This window comes from Pristiophorus japonicus, chromosome 20 (assembly GCF_044704955.1).
Source record: "Pristiophorus japonicus isolate sPriJap1 chromosome 20, sPriJap1.hap1, whole genome shotgun sequence".
Taxonomy (NCBI): Eukaryota; Metazoa; Chordata; class Chondrichthyes; family Pristiophoridae; genus Pristiophorus; species Pristiophorus japonicus.
In genome coordinates, this window is record NC_091996.1 from 36,353,948 (window position 1) to 36,362,699 (window position 8,752).

The window sequence follows — 8,752 nt, forward strand, 5'->3', positions numbered from 1 at the left end:
TAAAGAGGAATGTCGAGTCGCTGGGAAAACAAGGGATGTTCTCAGGGTCCGCTAGCACTGGGACCAGAGGATCTCAGGATGCAGCAGCAATGGGGAGGATGTTGGAGGCTGGCCTTACTGAAAGCAGAGGCCTGGATATGGAGGCCTGTGGTCTGAGAGCACTGTGGTGGGGGGGGGGGCGCGGGGGGGGGGGTGGAATATACCACAGTGTCTCCCATGACAAAGCGCAGAGGATCTCAGAGCTTGGCAGCACTGAGGAGTGAAAACATTAGAGAGAGAGATGACAGGGTCTGAATTGCAATCCGGAAATTTGCAAGTCATGCAATTAGCTGGAGGAAATTGTTCGAGATAGAATAATTCGTGTCTCACCAAATCAACTGCAGGAAGCTTGGATAAATCACAAATTGGTTACCACAAATTTACAAATTCATAAGCTCGATGGAAAAAATGAGAAAAACTGAATTAACTAGAAGATATTAGGCTAAAAATGGTGGTGTGATAGAAAATGCATAAAAGAAAAAGCATGGCAGACCAAGTATGAGGAAAAACAGATGAGAATAATGTCACAGGAAATAAATGTTATACTTACAGGAAGTATGTGCTATACACAAGGTATTTAATATATTACAAATAGGTAGATTGATATCACTATTCTAAATGCACAGTCATGCACTGTCCAATGCAAATTCCTCAACAAAGAAACGAATATACAGAAAAACATGGAATGAGTGAATCTCAATTAATAGATTTGCATATTAACCAATCAGGTGAAAGAGACGTGAACTGAGGCAGGATAAATTTGATTATATACCAATCAGCTGTGAGTGTGATGCCAATGAAAGGGAAAATCAGGCGAGGTGCATAAAGGACGAATTGTTTAATGGCCGGAGCGTATAACAGGCGGCCAATCCTCTACCACCAGTTTTGTCCTGGCAATGAAAGTTAAAATCTATCCTGTGTCAACCAATGACACCAGATGCTGTCTTTTATTGTGAGTTAGAAATAATGTTTTGATGTAATAAGTTGATGCACTAATATACTGAATGTGACATGAACTTCACACATGCATTAGGACCAACTCCCAGGACCACTCTGTGCCGCTAAACCCCAGAAACTCCAAGCACTGGAAAGATTGAGGATTCCACCTCAGTGTTACCTGAAAGAAGGGCCCCCTTGCCGCTGCCAAACCTCCGCACCCCCAACCCAGCGATACCAAATTGCAGCACGGTCACAGGAGACAATGAAAACAGCGGGGCAGGTTTCCCTCTGGCGTTATCTCCGTAATCTGACGTCACCTCCGCAATTTCCAGCCAGAAAGGATGGCGCTGAACAATGGCCTGCTGTTTTCGCTCAATTGCGTTGGTTTAATTGGCGCTATTCCCCCGATATCGGCAAACCGGTGCAAAAGATGGCGGAATTTTAAGCGCAAATTGCATTCGGCGCAACTCGAGTTTTCGCGATCTTTTGCACAAGTTTTAAAAACACATTGCCCTCGAAGCAGGCCGGGCCCTCAACTGACCACATCCCCAGAGTGAATTAATCACCATTGGGAGTTTCTGCTAATCGCGCTTGTTTGCGGGCCTTCGAGGATGCTCCTGAAATTAAGCTGGATCTTTTGGGCGCAAGGACACGAAAAGCTATTTTTTGAAATTTTTAATAAAAAAAGAATTTACTGAAGGACTGACTACTAGACTCCAATTTAACTCGAGAACAGCTTTGTATATATTTTTAAGTCATTTTCAGTCATTTAAAATCGGGCTACTCACAGGTAGTGGATTGACACTGAGATTTTTTGTGATGAACCCATTTTCAGCTATATTAATCAAACTTTACCAAGTTACCATTCTGAAATATATCAAGAAATATTCTTCAAGGCAATTTTTTTTAAATTATGTTTTGAAACAATACCGGATTACGTTGGTTCATGGCAGATTTGTAAATATGTGTTTGAGCGGAAACGTCTTGTAATGGGGAATATTACATACTTCTCACTCTTTGCACCATGGCAATGCAGGGTGACAGCATCATGGGCGGGATCGTGGCATCCAGGGTTGCTAAAATACTGGAGTGGGAATTTAAACTTTGAAGCTTCGTCTTTTGCCCAGTGCAAATTGATCGCAGAGATATTATCCGATGGCAAGTGTTACAGCTATTTCCAAATAGGTCAAGTGATAGTACTTTTCCAAGAGACATATCAATTATCTTAATGAAGCATTTTCAAACCGAGGCAAACCGAGTTCTTAAAGGCGATGCAGAACAGAAAGATTTAAATACGTGAGCTGCGATTGTGAAATAATCTGCACTTAGCTTCACAACATTAGCAAATTAAATCCATGGATAAATAGAGTGAATAATTCCACAGCTGACTATATTTCACAACTATACCTTAATCAGCATGTCAACATAAGGAGAGTCACGCTTATGTGACCTTATTGTCTGATACCATCTCCTGTAGGGAACGCTGTTTCCACTTTCATTCCTATCAATCAGAGAATCACTTCTGTTGGCGATAGCAGTTCACTGGCGCTGCAGTGAAGTTTAAAGAGTGACAGTGTATAGTGAAAAATAAGCATGGCAATACATTTTGACAAACATTTTGCAAAACCTGAGGATTTTGAAAAATCCATCTCCTTACCAAAATGGTCAACTTTAACCTCAATGTTACAGAAACAGCCTTAAATGCCACACAAGTTATCTCAAATCAAGCCAAGCGGCACATTCATGAGATTATTGCATTGAGTTGTGACACAAAGAAATTAATTTCTATCTTATAATAAAAGGGAGCCTGACATGAACTCATTGAATGGCGGTGCAGGCTCGAAGGGCCGAATGGCCTACTCCTGCACCTATTTTCTATGTTTCTATGACATTCCTGAGGATGTCAGCAAAGTAATTTGTTGAACGATATTTTGTGCACTGCAGTATCCTGTGTAAGCTGCTTAGTGGAATTGCTTATTATAATGTGTGTGTGTGTGTGTGTATGTGTCAATCTCCCAATGTGGAAATGGCCATGAGAAAGAATGAGATATTCCTTCAGTATATACCTTTCCACAACTTCCAGCTTTCAAAATATGTACAATTTTATTTCCACAAGCTGATATCCGCACAAGATATTTCTGGTCACATTGCAATAATGACCATTAAACCAAATTAGAGATTGATACATGACTGTGGAATATTTCTCCATTCATAATGACCTTAGAATAAGCTAAAACAATCCCATTTTTGTCATGTTTCATATTTTGAGGCAGAGATGCAGTAACTACAATTGTACAGTGAAATATCACAATCTGCTTCTTGTCTGAACCTACACATTCAAACAGAGAAGCCGTCTCACAAAAGACAGACGTTAACTGGCCATTATTAAGCATTTGTATCTTTAAGAACAGACAAAGGTTTCAAAATCAGGCCATCAGCTCGACTTGTTTTGTTTTGTCATAGTCTAAGGGTAAGGGATAAGCCATTTAGGACCGAGATGAGGAGAAACTTCTTCACTCAGAGAATTATTAGCCTGTGGAATTCTCTACCACAGAAAGTTGTTGAGGCCAGTTTGTTAGATATATTCAAAAGGGAGTTAGATGTGGCCCTTACGGTGAAAGGGATCAAGGGGTATGGAGAGAAAGCAGGAAAGGGGTACTGAGGTGAATGATCAGCCATGATCAGATTGAATGGCGGTGCAGGCTCGAAGGGCCGAATGGCCTACTCCTGCACCTACTTTCTATGTTTCTATGTTTCGGCCCCACACTCCCCATAAGTTATGACTTGTTGGCACCTTTCTGAGTTTTGACTGTGTCTTGCTTGACAGGAACTGCTAGCAGATCACATTACGGTTAAAATTGAGGCATTTTTACTGGTTGGGCGGACTGAAGTAATCAGGGCTAGGTCAGCAGAATGAATCGTCTGTTTTGCAATTTTCGAGCTTTTCTATATTAATGGTGATGGACCAGGTGGAGAGAAACTAAAAGAACGGCCGAATACTTGAAAACAGTCAATCTCAGTTTGTATGCTGCGCCGTTTTGACAATTGTATCTGGCCTATGTTTCTTGCTTCTATGTATCATATAATCTGTAACTAAATTTGTAATTGTGGGTTTTTGATTTCCCGTTCTCATTATACTTGTTTACTGTGGATTTTCCGTTGTTTCAGACAACCCTTGTTGGTGAGCCTGAGGCCTGGATTTTCCTGGAGGGGTGTGGCGGGGAGCTCATTTAATCTCCAGGCAAGAAAGCAAGAATCCTACTCCTTAGTTCTCTGCTGCTGGGAGAGGGGGAAATCTGGGCAGATTGCAGCAGTGAAATAGCCAGACGCCCATCAAGTGACTCGAGAGGGAGAGAGCGAGCAGGAGGGGGAGAGGGAGAGCAGGAGAGAGCGAGCAGGAGAGGGGGAGGGAGAGCAGGAGAGAGCGAGCAGGAGAGGGAGAGCAGGAGAGAGCGAGCAGGAGAGGGCGAGCAGGAGAGGGAGAGCAGGAGAGGGAGAGCAGGAGAGGGCGAGCAGGAGAGGGAGAGCAGGAGAGAGCGAGCAGGAGAGGGAGAGCAGGAGAGGGAGAGGGAGAGCAGGAGAGAGCGAGCAGGAGGGGGAGAGGGAGAGCAGGAGAGAGCGAGCAGGAGAGGGCGAGCAGGAGGGGGAGAGCAGGAGGGGGAGAGGGAGAGCAGGAGAGAGCGAGCAGGAAAGGGAGAGCAGGAGGGGGAGAGGGAGAGCAGGAGAGGGAGAGCAGGAGAGAGCGAGCAGGAAAGGGAGAGCAGGAGAGGGAGAGGGAGAACAGGAAAGGGAGAGCAGGAGGGGGAGAGGGAGAGCAGGAGAGGGAGAGCAGGAGAGGGAGGGAGAGCAGGAGAGAGCGAGCAGAAGAGAGCGAGCAGGAGAGAGCGAGCAGGAAAGGGAGAGCAGGAAAGGGAGAGCAGGAAAGGGAGCGGGAGAGCAGGAGAGAGCGAGCAGGAAAGGGAGAGCAGGAGAGGGAGAGGGAGAACAGGAAAGGGAGAGCAGGAGGGGGAGAGGGAGAGCAGGAGAGGGAGAGCAGGAGGGGGAGAGGGAGAGCAGGAGAGAGCGAGCAGAAGAGAGCAAGCAGGAGGGAGAGAGCAGGAGTGAGAGAGCAGGAAGGGGAGAGGGAGAGCAGGAGAGAGCGAGCAGGAAAGGGAGAGCAGGAGGGGAGAGCAGGAGAGAGCGAGCAGGAGGGGGAGAGCAGGAAGGGGAGAGCAGGAGGGGGAGAGCAGGAGAGAGCGAGAGTTGTTGCTGCACTTTAACATTGTAAAGCAGTGTCAGAAAGAGCGCCACCATCTGGAGAGTCTGCGAATGACCATGGCTGCAAGATTCTCAGCAGCTTCAGGTAGGTGCACGCTAGCAGAGATAAAAGGTCAGAAGTCATAGAAACATAGAAACATAGGAAATAGGTGCAGGAGTAGGCCATTCGGCCCTTCGAGCCTGCACCACCATTCAATATGATCATGGCTGATCAGGCAACTTCAGTACCCCATTTCTGCTTTCTCTCCATACCCCTTGATCCCTTTAGCCGTAAGGGCCACATCTAACTCCCCTTTGAATATATCTAAGGAACTGGCCTCAACAACTTTCTGCGGTAGAGAATTCCACAGGTTCACAATTCTCTGAGTGAAGAACTTTCTCCTCGTCTCGGTCCTAAATGGCTTACCCCTTATCCTTAGACTGTGACCTCTGGTTTTGGACTTCCCCAACATTGGGAACATGCTTCCTGTATCTAACCTGTCCAATCCCGTCAGAATGTTATATGTTTCTATAAGATACCCTCTCATTCTTCTAAATTCCATTGAATACAAGCCTAGTCGATCTAGTCTTTCTTCATATGTCAGTCCTGCCATCCCGGGAATCAGTCTGGTGAACCTTCGCTGCACTCTCTCAATAGCAAGAATGTCCTTCCTCAGATTAGGAGACCAAAACTGTACGCAATATTCAAGGTGTGGCCTCACCAAGGCCCTGTACAACTGCAGTAAGACCTCCCTGCTCCTATACTCAAATCCCCTCGCTATGAAGGCTAACATGCCATTTGCCTTCTTCACCGCCTGCTGTACCTGTATGCCAACCTTCAATGACTGATGTACCATGACACCCAGATCTCGTTGCACCTCCCCCTTTACCAAATAATAATCAGCCTTCCTGTTTTTACTACATTTATCCACATTATACCGCATCTGCCATGCATTTGCCCACTCATCTAACCTGTTCAAGTCACCCCGCAGCATCTTTGCATCCTCCTCACAGCTCATAGTGCCACCCAGCTTAGTATCATATTCAAACTTGGAGATATTACATTCAATTCCTTTGTCGAAATCATTAATGTATATTGTAAATAGCTGGGGTCCCAGCACTGAACCCTGTGGTATCCCACCAGTCACTGCCTGCTATTCTGAAAAGGACCCATTTATTCCTACTCTCTGCTTCCTGTCTGCCAACCAGTTCTCTATCCACGTAGGTACATTACCCCCAATACCACGTGCTTTAATTTTGCACACTAATCTCTTATGTGGGACCTTGTCAAAAGCCTTTTGAAAGTTTAAATACACCACATCCATTGGCTCCCCCTTGTCCACTCTACTAGTTACATCCTCAAAAAATTCTAGAAGATTTGTCAAGCATGATTTCCCTTTCATAAATCCATGCTGACTTGGACCGATCCTGTCACTGCTTGCCAAATGCACTGCTATTACATTTTTAATAATTGATTCCAACATTTTCCCCACCACCAATGTCAGGCTGACCAGTCTATAATTCCTTGTTTTCTCTCTCCCTTCTTTTTCAAAAGGTGGGGTTACATTAGCTGCCTCCAGTCAATAGGAACTGATCCAAAGTCTATAGAATGTTGGAAAATAACCACCAATGCATCCACTATTTCTAAGTCTGCATCCTAGGAAGTGGCCCATCAGGTCCTGGGGATTTATCAGCCTTCAATCCCATCAATTTACCTAACACAATTTGCTAACTAATAATGATTTCCTTCAGTTCTTCCTTCTCGCTAGACCCTTGTTCCCCGAGTATTTCCGGTAGGTTATTTGTGTCTTCCTTAGCGAAGACAGAACCAAAGTATTTGGTCAATTGGTCTGCCACTTCTTTGTTCCCCATTATGACGTCACCTGATTCTGGCTGTAAGGGACCTACATTTGTCTTCACTAATCTTTTTCTCTTCACCTATCTGTAGAAGCTTTTGCAGTCAGTTTTTATCTTCCCTGCAAGCTTACTCTCATACTCTATTTTCCCCCTCCTAATTCAACCCTTTGTCCTCCTCTGCTGAATACTAAATTTCTCCCAGTCCTCAGATTTGCTGCTTTTTTGGCCAATTTATATGCCTCTTCCTTGGATTTAACACTATCCTAATTTTCCTTGTAAGCCACAGTTGAGCCACCTTCCCCGTTTTATTTTTACTCCAGACATTGATGTACAATTGTTGAAGATCATCCATGTGATCTTTAAATGTCTGCTATTGCCTATCCACCATCAACCCTTTTAGTATCATTCGCCAGTCCAACCTACCCAATTCACGCCTCATACCGTCGAAGTTACCTTTCTTTAAGTTCAGGACTCTAGTCGCTGTATTAACTGTGTCACTCTCCATCTTAATGAAGAATTCTACCATATTATGGTCACTCTTCCCCAAGGGGCCTCGCACAACAAGATTGCTAATTAATCCTCTCTCATTACACAAGACCTGGTCTAGGATGGCCTGCTCACTAGTTGGTTCCTCGACATATTGGTCTAGAAAACCATCCCTTATACACTCCAGGAAATCCTCCTCCACTGTATTGCTAGCAGTTTGGTTAGCCCAATCTATATGTAGATTAAAGTCACCCATGATAACTCCTGTACTTTTATTGCATGCATCCCTAATTTCCTGTTTGATGCCATCCCCAACGTCACTGTTTGGTGGTCTGTACACAACTCCCACTAGTGTTTTCTGTCCTTTGGTGTTCCACAGCTCTACCCATACAGATTCCACCTCCTCCATGCTAATGTCCTTCCTTAATATTGCGTTACTCTCCTCTTTAACCAGCAACACTACCCCACTTTCTTTTCCTTTCTGAATATCTTTCCTGAATATTGAATACCCCTGGATGTTGAGTTGCCAGCCTTGGTCACCCTGGAGCCATGTCTCCGTAATCCCAATTATATCATATCCGTTAACAGCTATCTGCGCAGTTAATTTGTCCACCTTATTACGAATGCTCCTCGCATTGAGACACAGAGCCTTCAGGCTTGTTTTTTTAACACTCTTTGTCCTTTTAGAATTATGCTGTAATGTGGCCCTTTTTGATCTTTGTCTTTGATTTGATTTCTCTGCCCTCCACTTTTACTTTTCTCCTTTCTACCTTTTGCTTCTGACCTCATTTTACTTCCCTCTGTCTCCCTGCATAGGTTCCCATCCCCCTGCCATATTAGTTTAACCCCTCCCCAACAGCAGTAGCAAACATTCCCGCTAGGACATCGGTTCCAGTCCTGCCCAGGTGCAGACCGTCCGGTTTGTACTGGTCCCACCTCCCCCAGAACCGGTTCCAATGTCCCAGGAATTTGAATCCCTCCCTTTTGCACCACTCCTCAAGCCACTTATTCATCTGAGCTATCCAGTGATTCCTACTCTGACTAGCACGTGGCACTGGTAGCAAAAGCTCCTTTGGCACCTAGGGAGTTATGCCCAGAGAAAGGATGTGCAGGCCCTCTGGAGGGAGATGGCACTTCTCCAGCAGCCAAGTCTACAACTCCACGAGCAAGCTCTCCAGTGTTGGAAATATTTTAA

The 8,752-nt window shown here is 44.9% G+C and overlaps 1 long non-coding RNA gene across 1 annotated transcript in view; it reads right to left on the bottom strand.

The window, feature by feature from the left end:
- Positions 1-2,437, bottom strand: part of LOC139232914 (uncharacterized) — an 83,936-nt gene extending 81,499 nt beyond the window's left edge. Inside the window, exon 1 of the long non-coding RNA XR_011588100.1 lies at positions 2,386-2,437. This is a non-coding gene — a long non-coding RNA (uncharacterized lncRNA). The remainder of the gene's footprint in view (positions 1-2,385) is intronic.
- Between the last annotated feature and the right edge of the window lie 6,315 nt (positions 2,438-8,752).